This window comes from Catharus ustulatus, chromosome 14, assembly GCF_009819885.2.
Source record: "Catharus ustulatus isolate bCatUst1 chromosome 14, bCatUst1.pri.v2, whole genome shotgun sequence".
NCBI classification, from domain to species: Eukaryota; Metazoa; Chordata; class Aves; order Passeriformes; family Turdidae; genus Catharus; species Catharus ustulatus.
In genome coordinates, this window is record NC_046234.1 from 4,470,375 (window position 1) to 4,482,520 (window position 12,146).

Below are 12,146 nucleotides of genomic sequence, written 5' to 3' on the forward strand. Positions count from 1 at the left end.
GAAAGGGGAACCAATATCAGCATCAAAAAGCAGTTAGCAGACTGTGGAAGCAGTGAGCCTCCTCTTCACACAAAACTGCATTAGGAACCTGCATGCTGGGGGTGTCCCTCTGTCTCTCAGCTGCAGCATGAGCTTATCTATGCTTTGGGCAGCACCTGATGGAGCCAGAGCACAAAAGAGTGTGTTATTTAAACCTGCAAGGTCCAAAAACCCCAGCTGAGAAAGTGAGAGAGGAGTGAGATATCACAACTGACACACCACAGCAGAGAAGGGAGACCTGTTTATGCTGGGCTGAAGGGGAGGTTTCTCATACAGCAGCTGTCAAAAGCTTGTTCTGAAATGGCTCAGCAAGCTTCACTTCAGCCTTGTCCTGCCTGGACAGCTCTGCACACTCTTCAGTTTCCCCAGGAATTCCAAGTGCTCCTGTGCCCCCGGAGATGTCCTGGAGTACAGGGAGATGACACCACCCCCTTCTGCACCTGTGACACACTGTGAGGCCCCTGACCTCCCCCTGTCCTCCCTTTCACACTCTCTTAGGCAGTGGGTAACAGAGGGAGGAGGGGAACACTGCAGAGGAGCCCAGTGGTCAGTGCACTGCCGCACACGTGGTGTCCTGAGCTCTCTGCTGCCCCAGCACACTGACCCTGTCCCAGGCTGCTGTTCTGAGTGGGCTGAGGGGTCAGCCCAGCACCTCCCAGCTGGCCAGAGCAGCACTCTGTGTCCCAGCCCCTTTGCAGGATACTCACTGGTGCGTTGTGATTGCTCAGCCTGGACACATTAACCCAGGAGCACTAAAAAGGTTTATCTGAACCGGGGCTAAAAAGAAAATTACAAAGAAGCTTTGGCAGAAGGGTGAAACCTATCATTAATTTTAGTAGTGAATGATCTAAAATATATAAACACATTGTCCTTTTATAGCAGGAATGGGTTTCTCTATTGCTGCCTTAAAAATGTCATGCTAGCTCCACCTAGCACATGGAAAGCTTGTATTAGCACTAGGGAATTATTCAGGATTAAGAATGGCCACTTTTTTCAGTTTGATCAACTGGTTATTTTTTACAATTCAGACTAATGCTTCCATTTAATTCCTTTCACCATCTCCCATAGGAAAAATATGGGCTTCAGCTAATCTCTCAAGGGTACATTTACTAAGAATGCAAAAGATTTTACAAATAAATGAGGGGGAAGATAGCACTTTGCTAAGCATCACATATATTTTAAAAGTCCATTAGAATCCTCCAGATTTATCATGCTACCAGAACTCAGATGAGTATTTAATACAAGTAAAATCTTATAGGCTGATGCAGAAATCTAAATGACTGATCCAAAATTGCCTGGACAATATAAGTGTTCAGGCCACCCCTTGCAAATTCTGCCTAACAACTCATACCTTCCAAGGCCTGCTGGTCCCAACTGGAGCATTGTTATCTCATTACAAGTTTCTGCTCAGTCACTAAGCACTACAAACACTAAAACAGGGTTTCTGGAATATCAATTCCAAAGGAAGACAATCAAACATAATGCAACTACTACATCTCACCTAATTTTTTGTGGCTGGCTCTCCACTAAATTTAACAAAAGAAATTGGCAAACAACAAACAATATTTTTCACAACAGACAAAACAGAAAGTTTTTGGAGAAGGGGCAATCATGAAGTAAAACATCCAGGAGGGATTATTGTGCCATTCTTCTGAATAATGCGATTAACCAAAAAATAAATCATTCAGGGGATATTTTCCAGTGTTTGGGTCAGAAGTTTGATGAGAAACTTTACTGCCATTCAAATGGCTGGTCCTATGGGCCAGACTGATCTGTCTGGGGCATATTCTCTTTTGGTTTCTCCCTGAAGAAGATCTGAGGGGGTCACAAGAAGTTTAAGGTTTGCACTCCCTTCAATAGACTTAGGACTCTCATTCACATGATGTGTAGTTCAAGGCCATGGACTTTCTCATAGAAGGGTCATTACACTTTTTCTGCAGTGAATGACACACTCACAGCTGGGGCACTTTAGATGGGACTGGAATTCACACAACACTGAGTTTTTCCAAACCCACACTGCCAACCTGGCCAGTTCCGAGTTCAAACATTTCTGGTTAGGGGCCATTCCCAGGCTCTAGGAACACAAAATTTGTTGAGAAAGACAAAGAGAGAATGATGGGCACAAGTTACTTGGATTTGTGATAAAAAGAACCTAAAGCACCTTGCCTTCTACAAATACACAGCCACAGGGAAACAGCACAGCAACAAAGACATGGCAGAAACACAACAAAAGCCATCACACATCCTCAGTATAGCGTATTACCCTCAGGAAGCAGGCTCCTCTGTATATACACTAGCAATCTAACATTTAATACTTCCATTTTCAAAGAAAACTAACAAAATAGAAAAAGCATTTTGAAGATTAGGCCTTCTGCAGAGATAAGAAAAAGAGCTGATATAGATCTTAGTCACAGCACTGAATAACAGCAAAAAGAGTCAAGGAAACACAGATCAGAGCATACTCTGATACCCACGGGGATTCAAAAGGTGAGTCCAAGCTCTCCTGCATGGGAATCTTGCTCCTGTTTTACAAATGCACCATCCCTGCTGCCCACACGTGGAGCACCTGAGCCCGTCTGCCTGGGTGGCTTTGGGCTCACACCAAGACACATGCCAGTGCCATCAGGGCACGAGCTGGAGAGTGACTCTGCATGCAGCTGGGGAGTGTGTGTGATGGAATGAGTGCCAGCTCCTTGGCAGGAGGCTGCTGGGCTGATGGGGCGATGCCACGTTGGTGGCAGATGCTGCTAACACCTGTTGATGGGTACAGCACTCTCCTTTTACAAGCAGTCAGCCATGGGAGGCAGGGAAGCATGGGCATTGTAGGCACTGGGGACAGGAAGAGATAATTGCTTTCCAGGTGCCAATAGGCAGTAAACAAAGGAAAACCTGTGCTGCACGGTTACACAGTCTGGCAGGACACAAAGGAATTTGCGTCAAACAACAGCACAAGTCTTCATGGAAAAGAAGCACCAGTCTGAAGCTGTAGGACCCAGAGCAATGGACTTCATTGCTTCCTATAGAGCAGCATCAGAGCAGAAAACATAAACCCAGTACAGTTTCTAGATTTAGCACAGGGACCAGACTAGCAAGATTCATTCAAAGAATTTTAGCACTTCCTTTTCCACATCACATTCTTGAACATATCCTCTGCTTGCTCTGCTTTAAAAACTCATTCTTTGCTAAATTACATTAAAGGAATCTTATATTTCCTAGACTGGTTCATTCAAGTGAGATACTGAATAAAGCATTGAGGTAGAAAGGGAACTGTGGCTTCCAGACAAGAAAGCTTTCCTCTCCAGAGGCAGTGCCAAAAAAAGCTCCAGACCCAGGCTTTGGCTGCAAAGAGCCCTTGCACCAAACAAGAGATGTAACTGGTCAGTCTGCTTTGTATGTCAGGGCAGTCAGGACCCAATTTGCACTGGACAAAAAAAAGCTTGAAACAAATTTGTGTTAGGGTGCCCTCACTGTGCACCTCATTTCCTTGCTTCTTGCTGCATTCATGTTAATATGCTCTTCCTCCACTGCCGGTTTCTTTTTAAATACCCACTTGGAACTGCTGTGATAAGGGGTGTTTTCATTACAGATTCTCGATTATCCCTAAATTACTAAAACATTCAGATTTCAAATAAGCTCTTTTTTCTTTTCCTTCAAGATTCTATCAAATAGTGCCCCAGTTGATTATTGTCTTCTGACTGAGTTTCTGCTTTTAATGCCACAAAAGCATAAATCCCAAGAAAAAAAAAATCCTCTGGAAATGCAGTCCTCTGCTTCTTTTATTTTAAATTGGTTTCATGCCATCAATGAAATCATCCTGTGGAAAAAAAAAAAATTAAATTCCAGCCTTTGGGGAGAGGCTGAACAGAAAAACTTTTAATATGCAAAGTTCAAAAAGCAACAACAGAAAAGAGGTTTTTGGAAGAAGCACCTCTGGCTGGCCCTAACAATAGCTTTTGTCAGTCCCCCAGGCTCCAGCAGCACAGTCGGCCAGCTGGCTGCATAATTTAACATATAATATCTTATGCATCTTGATCTGATCAGAACATTTTACAGAGGCTAATGGAAATGGTAGAATAGACTTTGGAGACCTTCTACAGCATTTGCTTTAAACTGCCCGGGTTTACACAGCATCCAGTCAATTACCTAATCCCATCTACAGATATCTACTGTCAAATGAAGCACAAAGTAAAAGGCATTTAATAAAAGCAGGGATGGAAAGGAGATCAGCTGACCATGAACAGCACACGACTGTTCAGTCATTCATACAGTGATTTATTTAATACCCTCAGAGTTCATATTTCAGAAGTCCCTTTTTTTCCTAGGCTTGCTCCTTCTTCTAAGGCTTGCTATTGTAAAGATGACAGCACATTTTACTAGCAAATAACTGTGAAATACATTCTATTTCAAAAGTTTACTACAGAAAAAGTTCTTGTATTTTGCCATAACTAACAAAGAACAGAAAAGTGCCATTTGCTTGTCTTTGGCTTTTATCTGTTAAAGCCAGACAGAAAGAAGTGAAGACACTGAAAATAAAGCATTCATACTGCATACAAGCAGTGCTGGAATTACATCTTTTCATGGCTGGTTTTTTGACTCAAGCAGCAGTCTGGCAGGGCAGACATCATGCCCAGAAAGTTGTTTTTCCCAGGGTGAGAACAAACCCTTACACTCTAGCTGTTCTGACCTTGCAGCTTTCCCACACACACGGAAGTTGACTGCATGATTTGTAGAACATCTCAAGTTAGATTTTTTTTCCCACCCAAAGTTAATCCCTGTAAGAAAAATAGATCAATGTGAATCAGCTGAATCTCAGAAAACAGAGGAAACAGGTCTGTTGCTAAGCACAATAACTTCAAGGAAACTGCACTCATTGTAACACTATAATTATCACCACAGCTGTGCAAAAGATAATTATTTCCGCTAAGATGTGGCAACCTTTTGCAAAGATAAGACAAGCACGTTCAATCACCCAATGCAATATCTGCATTTATGTCAAGATATTAGACAGGGGACAGGTAAAAATAACTTGATTAACTTTGTGCATTCTTTTTATATGACTTATGTTCTTTTCTGCATCTTGGCTTCCATATATGCCATAAATCAGCAAAAGGACAGAGCAATAAAAACAGAAGGACACAAAAAAGATGAAGAACTAATATTCAAATCCTCCCACAGAAGGCAGACAAACCTCCAAGGAAATGTGGGCAGATTTTTGTTGGGAGGAGGAGAATGAGAACATGAAAAATATCATATAACCAAAATAATGGAAAAAAGCAAAAACATACATACATATGGATGGCCTTGGGAAACTGGCAGGGACCTCTCTGCAGGAGTAGTATCTGGGGAACAAGATGTCTCAGGGCTTTTAAGTCAGACCATCCAGCCATGAGGTACCACAGCCTGTCAACATCCAAAGCTAGCACAATGATTATAAAAGGGAAACAGGAACTAGGACACACTGATAAAAGCACTAAAATCGCCTTGAAATCACAAGAGTTAGGAGATTAGCAAGCTAAACAATACTTTTTCCTCCACGTTGTCATGGTTGATTGTTTAAAGCTTGTCAAAAGCTCCTCTGGGAAACCCTTCATAGATACACTGAGAGCAGTGGGAGAGTAGGGAATCAGTCAATATTTAATAACTTTATTACTCAGACAGTACCATATGAAATTAATTGAAAATTACCATGGCATTTGAGGGAAAAGTGCTTTTCTTTTGCAATAACAACCACGTAGTTTGCAGGATTTTGAAAGGGCTTTTTCTTTTTAATATTTAAAAGAGTCACACACCTTTGCTAAAGCTATAGCAGATTTTGAGCATACCTCAACTACCAGAGAATTTCCAGCAATAACTTCTGCCACCAATGCTGAAAGTTTTTCTTTTAGCCATGTTTCTTTCTTTCCAAACCATGAGCAAATATGAGACTGCACTGAAATCATTAGCACCGCCCACCAGGCAGATCTGCTCATCACTGCACATTGCCTCTCTCCAAGACAGACAGCTGGAGGCTGGATCTGGACACCAGGGAAGAGGCTGGCACAGCACTTACAGCTTCAAACTCATAGGCTGCCTCGAGTTCCTTTCTCAAGGAAAAAGACAACTTCCAAAGGAAGACCATGAACACATTCAGTTCCTACATCACACTGGTGGAACTACTTTTGGAATGCTGAACACATATCAGAAGTTCACAATTCTAAAAGAAAGATGTAACAGGGGGAAAAAGAAAAAAACAACATGGAAGCAGCCAAAAAGCATTTGGGAGGTAGACACTGTGCTGCACAGCAAGACACCTCAAAAAAAAAAAAAAACTTACAGAAAATTAATATTAAGCAGTGACATGTAGAAGTGCAAGAACAAGTGTCCTGAAAAATATGCATGTGCCTAATTACTGACACAGGAAGCTTCTGTAATGCAGTAGAGAAAGAAAAGGGGAAAAAACCCCTCAGCACTATATAGTAAAAATTAATGAATCTGGTATTAAAGTCTACCAATCAATATGTTCACAGTACTCTGAAATACATAACTCCTGAAAGTGGGAGCACATCTTTCATTGCTCTTCTGTATCTGTCTTCCTCCACCAACAGCCTGAAGAAAATAATTTTATACTCTCCTCAGGCACCAATCTCTGAATTACAATATAAATTTAGGTTTCCCTTAGAGTTGGCAACTCACCTGACTCTGCTTGTCCCCATCATTTACCAAGAAGAAAAGCAGAGCAGTGGCACTCTCACAAGTTCGTTTGATTGGCAAGTGCCTGAGGTTTTCTACTGATCTTTAAATGCACTATGAATCTAATAAACCCCTCAATATCAGTACTGGAATATTTCATACACTGCAGTTTTATTTCATTTCTTGTTTATCTGACTACTGCCAAACAAGAGGATATCCCATGAAAGCTAATACAGCCCTAAATGAGATATGAACTGTTCTCAAAATACCCTGGGTGTATTTCCTTGCACACATGTGAGTCCAGAAATCCTACGGCTCGTTCTCAATGAAGATGTTTGGTTTGTTTTAAATAATCTGACTGGAGACATTCTGCTTCAGAAATACCTCTATAAATACACCCAGGAGGAAATTTGACATATACAGTATAATTGCTTTGCTATCTAGACTTAATCCTGCATAGAAACCATCTGCCACATTAAGAAAAAAAAGGAAAAATCCCCACAAACACAAAAGCCAAATCAGATTCTTTTTGTACACTGCTTACTATTTCTGACATTTGTATTTTATACTGTGCATGTGTAGACCACAAGATCACCATGCACAAAATCATCACGAAGTAGTGTTACAATACTACTTAAAAAAACCCCAGAAAAGCAGGTCAAGGTGTACAGAGAAACCAGGTGTGTAGAGCAATCCTTTCATTCTGCTCTGCTCAGGAAAGAACCAGAACCAATGGAAAAGAATTCAGAGGAAACAGTCAGAAACATAAAATATTTATCTTACTAGGAAGAATGAAAATCATGGGCTGCTGCACTGGGAGAGAAGAAAACTGGGAAGAGGAGGTGCTAAAACAGCCTTGCTTGATACAGGGAGCACACAGTATTCTGGCTGGAAGGCACTGCTCCGAGGATCAAGGGCTGCCCCCTTCCCCAGTAATCCTGTGCCTTTCCAGAGGTGTTTAACTTGACCTTCACCAGTGAAGACTCTAAATTTCCCTGGGCAATAAATTCTGATGCTTTACTACTTTTTCTTAGCTCCACACAGCATCCAAACTCTATCTTCCTTGTCGCAAGGAATATTTAAGTTCCATTAGGCACCCTGTGGAAATTCCCCACTGGATGTTCTTAGGCTAGCAAAACTTCTGTTTGGAAGAATATAATCACATGTGACCCTGCTCAGGGGCTGAGAGCCTTTTGGGCTTACCTGGGGGGATGTGAAACCCAGGACTCTTGTTCCATTCACACATTCCTCTCACACCTGCTGGTGTGTCTGAGTGACAGAGTGCTGTACCCAACTGACAGCAAACACTCCAAGCACCAACAGAGCTTCAGGGAGCTTGGGGATGAGCAAGAGTCCTGACTTTCGTGCCCTAAAGGTACCCCAGCTTCTTCTGAAATGCAGATCAGTTCCCAGGAGAGTGGGCAGTGGGGGAGTGAGGAGCTGGGTGCTGTTCAACCATCCCTGCAGATGCAGAGCCCTGGTGCTTCCCCATCATTCGAGGACTTGCTCCCCACTCCTTACCCTGCTCTTGTTCCTCCAAGTCTGAGCCAGAATTTAGCTTTTCTTCCTAGAAACCTCTCATTCCTACAGATTGATGGGTTTTATCTTGATCCCTAATCTCTCCAGACTTATACCCTATCTTCCAAACGAAGGCTCATGCTTCACTCGTAATGCAAGGCTCCATATATTAACAACTTACAAAAGCCATACAAAAACCTTTAGCCTGCTGGAAGCGATAACCTATTGATTTAACATTTTGCTCACTACTACCAACTAATAAAAGGATGAAAGCAAGACACTATATCACAAAGTGTCACCAGCAGCTCAGAACAAATTGGGTCCTTTTTGGATCAACAGAAGCATGAAGACTAGCACAAGTTCAAATCACATCTCTTCATCAGTTTTCAGCCTCGTTCCATTGTCATCACCTGCATGTGACCAAGTACACTCAGAACAGGGCTAATGGCAGATGGCACAATTAAAAGGCTTTGAGTCATACATCCGTGAGTGTCTGAGTACTAAGCTATGTCAATTAGCATACTTACAAACAGAAGGTTTTGAAAGACAATCTGAATTACAGCACATGATCTCCAAATTCAGCTCTGAAGTTCCAAAATAGCCTTCCTGTCATTCCCAGATACCAAACAGCCATGCCCAAAGCTGGATGCATGTTCCCTCTTTCATCAACATATCTCTGCTCCTGCTTTGTCCTAATGGATGTGTTACCTTGAGTTGTCACATCTGATTACACACAGGACATAGGATGACATGAATAATGTATCCCCCTTTGATGTGAACAAATTTGTTAGTTTAGCTTTGGGGAAGAACAGGAAAACACAAATGTACTGAGCAGCAGTTTACTTGAATCATTGTAGCATTACTATTATTATAATTATTGCTGTTACTACTATGATGATGATGTTTATGTTTACTTCCCCTCTTACCAAAGTGTAGCAAAAAAAGCCTAAGTTAAAAAGAAAATTATTTCCTCTCAATAAGTATTTGGGAAAGCTTCCATAGATCTTTATTTCCAAATTCTACAAAAATTAAATGGGTCAATTCAGCATTGCTTGGCATTGAACATCAGTTACCACATGCTTTTCATATTTCTTTTCAGAAATGAAGAACATGACGAAGAGGAGGTCTTCTTTGCTGCTTGGTTTTTGACTAAGCACACTTTTTCCCCCCTATTGTTTTATAAACTGGATGTACACAGATACTGGAATATTAAACCAAAGAGCCAAAAAGTTAATTAAATCCCTTGTTAATTAAAATCTGAGCTAGTGATCTTCCTGCTTACTCATGAGGAGGAGCAAGAACAGCGCTTGGAGAATCACAGCTTCCTGAGGATTGTTCATCATGGCCAGCAATCTCCCAGGGCCAGGAGACATAAGAGTGGGGTGCATTCATCTCTCTTTTTGAGCACATGCATACTCCCTCACTCTTCCAGGAGTGGAAGTTATACAAATTCTCTTGTAGATCTCTGGGTTGTGCTTCACACTCATTTCCATTTCCTGCATTCCCACCAGGGTTCGTGGCACCACAGGCAGCTCAGCCAAGAAAGAAATCCAGCCCTCTGCTTTTATTTTTACCCATTGTGCTTTCATCATAGCTGGGTGAGTGAGAAACCATCTGCTTCCCTGGGATGAAAAGGCAAGAGAGGGAGCTACAGTTTCCAGAGGAGTGCATCTTTCAAGATACAGCATCTGTCCTTTCTGTTCCTTCTGATTTATAGGGATTTTGGTTTGGGCCAAATTCACAGCTACATTAGGAATGAGAATAGCCTAATGTGACACTCTACCCAGAATGAATTTGGCTCGGTGACTTCAGCTCATTCATTCTCAGGGATGATATTTCAGAGCACTTGATCCATGATGCATAGTAGGCAAATTTACACTGATGCAGTAGGCGACTTTCTAATTTCATTTATGCTCAGACCATCCTGTTGCCTGGTATTAAAGAAGAGGTTTTAGCTGAAGCTATTTAGTTTGAAGGATTAGATAACAGGGATATGTAACTTTCCTACTCAGAAATACGTTGTGTTTAGATTTTGTACATGAACTTTGGCAGTACAGCACAGAATCACTGGACATCCAATCTGATAATCCTTCACATTTGAAGGCAACAGGAGCTGCACCATCTAAATTAGAGACAAATATCGACAGAAAGAATGATGTGAGGAAGCAGTCAGAACTAAAAATCTAATCTTTCTGACACATATGAATTTCAAGGATTTTTCATCTTGAAAATTGATAGCGGGATTCCAGACACGCATATAAGACGGAAAGATTTTTAATATCACAAATATAGTCACTGTAAAAGCAGTTCAAATAACACCCCTGATTTCTAACTTTCTAGATAGTTGCTGAAATTTGAAATCATCTTTCCAAAATTTTTGGAAACCTTCCCCAACTTTCTTACTGAAAATGATCTGACAAAGCCTAATGAACAAATGAACTAACTTGTTCTTTTCCTTTCAGTTATTTCTGTGGCAATCAATTTCTAGATTTATTCATAATTGTAGTTCACATAAATTTTTGCCTTTGCAGAGGAATGCATATTATCTTCAACACTGATCTGCCCAAATTTCCAATCCTACATTCTTCCTGAGATGATGCCAGGAATGCTGTGAACAGTAAACTTGTCTGGGGGCCATAGAGCTGGGATGATGGAGGAGACATCAAGGTTGTCCACTCGCTGCTGGGCAGGTGGCAGTGACACCCCCCTGACCTTGCTTCCCTTGCAGACAGGTGCTCTGCAAGATTCTGGACAGGAAAGTGCTAGTCCTGTCCTAGCTAATATGAAACAGTTATTTCTACTTAATGATTATTTATTCTGTTCTAAAATACCTAAACTTAGAATAAAAAAAGTCACCACAAATAAATCTTGAGGGACACAGTGCAGTGAAACAAGAACTGGAGACGAGCAGAAGGGAGATGAGTTGTGACAGAGGCAGAATGTGTGCACCTTGGGAGCAGATTTCAGACCCTGGCAGTATCATCTAGACACAGGATTAACCCAAATGCATTAGGAAGAATCTTAATCCAGCCCCTTTAGCAGGTTGATACCAGCTAATCTGTGCCACTAACAGCTTCCAAAGCTAAGGCAGAGAGCCCACCAGCTCCAGCAACATGATCCACGTGCTTGGATCAAATTGTGGGCAGTATTCAAACATCAACTCTTGTACAGTGCTGGGGAACACTTCCTATAGCATTCAAAACCTCTGCGTAGGGCTTGCAGGAAACAAGACCTCTCAAAGACCTGCAGCCACCCAAGTAGCAGCTGCAACAGGACATGTGCCAGGAATGAAAGCCACAGGAGTCCAGAGTGAACATCTGCTCATCTTCCTCCAGAGCTAACAGAACTTTTAGAAAAGTGTTTTGCCAACAAAACTTTCTATATATATTTTTAAAACTGCTCAGCAGGTGTTGTATGCAAACCTGTCCTGAGGCATTAGTGTCCACAATCAGCCCTCCTGGCCTGGACATGCTCTGGGGTCAAGTGCTTGCCACACTTTTTATCACCTCATTGCTTAACTCCATTTATTGCCAAGGGGATAAGTACTGACTTTGCCTTTGTGAGGAGTGATGGAGGAAGTACAGATCTGCAGCTGCCAAGAGAGGTTGCTGAGGTACTTTCATTGGCAGGAGATGCAGGCATAAGTCTTACATGAGTACTGCAGCGAGGGCAGAACAGAGCACTCCTTACAACTTCAGGACACAGCAACCTAGAAACTACAAATCTATACAAAACTGGGCTCCAAATCATATTTGTGATGCACTGGCAGTTGGACTTTGCAGAATTACTTCATAAAGAAAACCCTAAAAGAATTCTCTGTAAGTAAGGAAGGAATAATACTTATTCCTGTCATTCCTTAATATACCTGCTGGTTAAAAATGACAAGGGACTTCCAGCATGGCAAATTTGTTCTTAGGTAT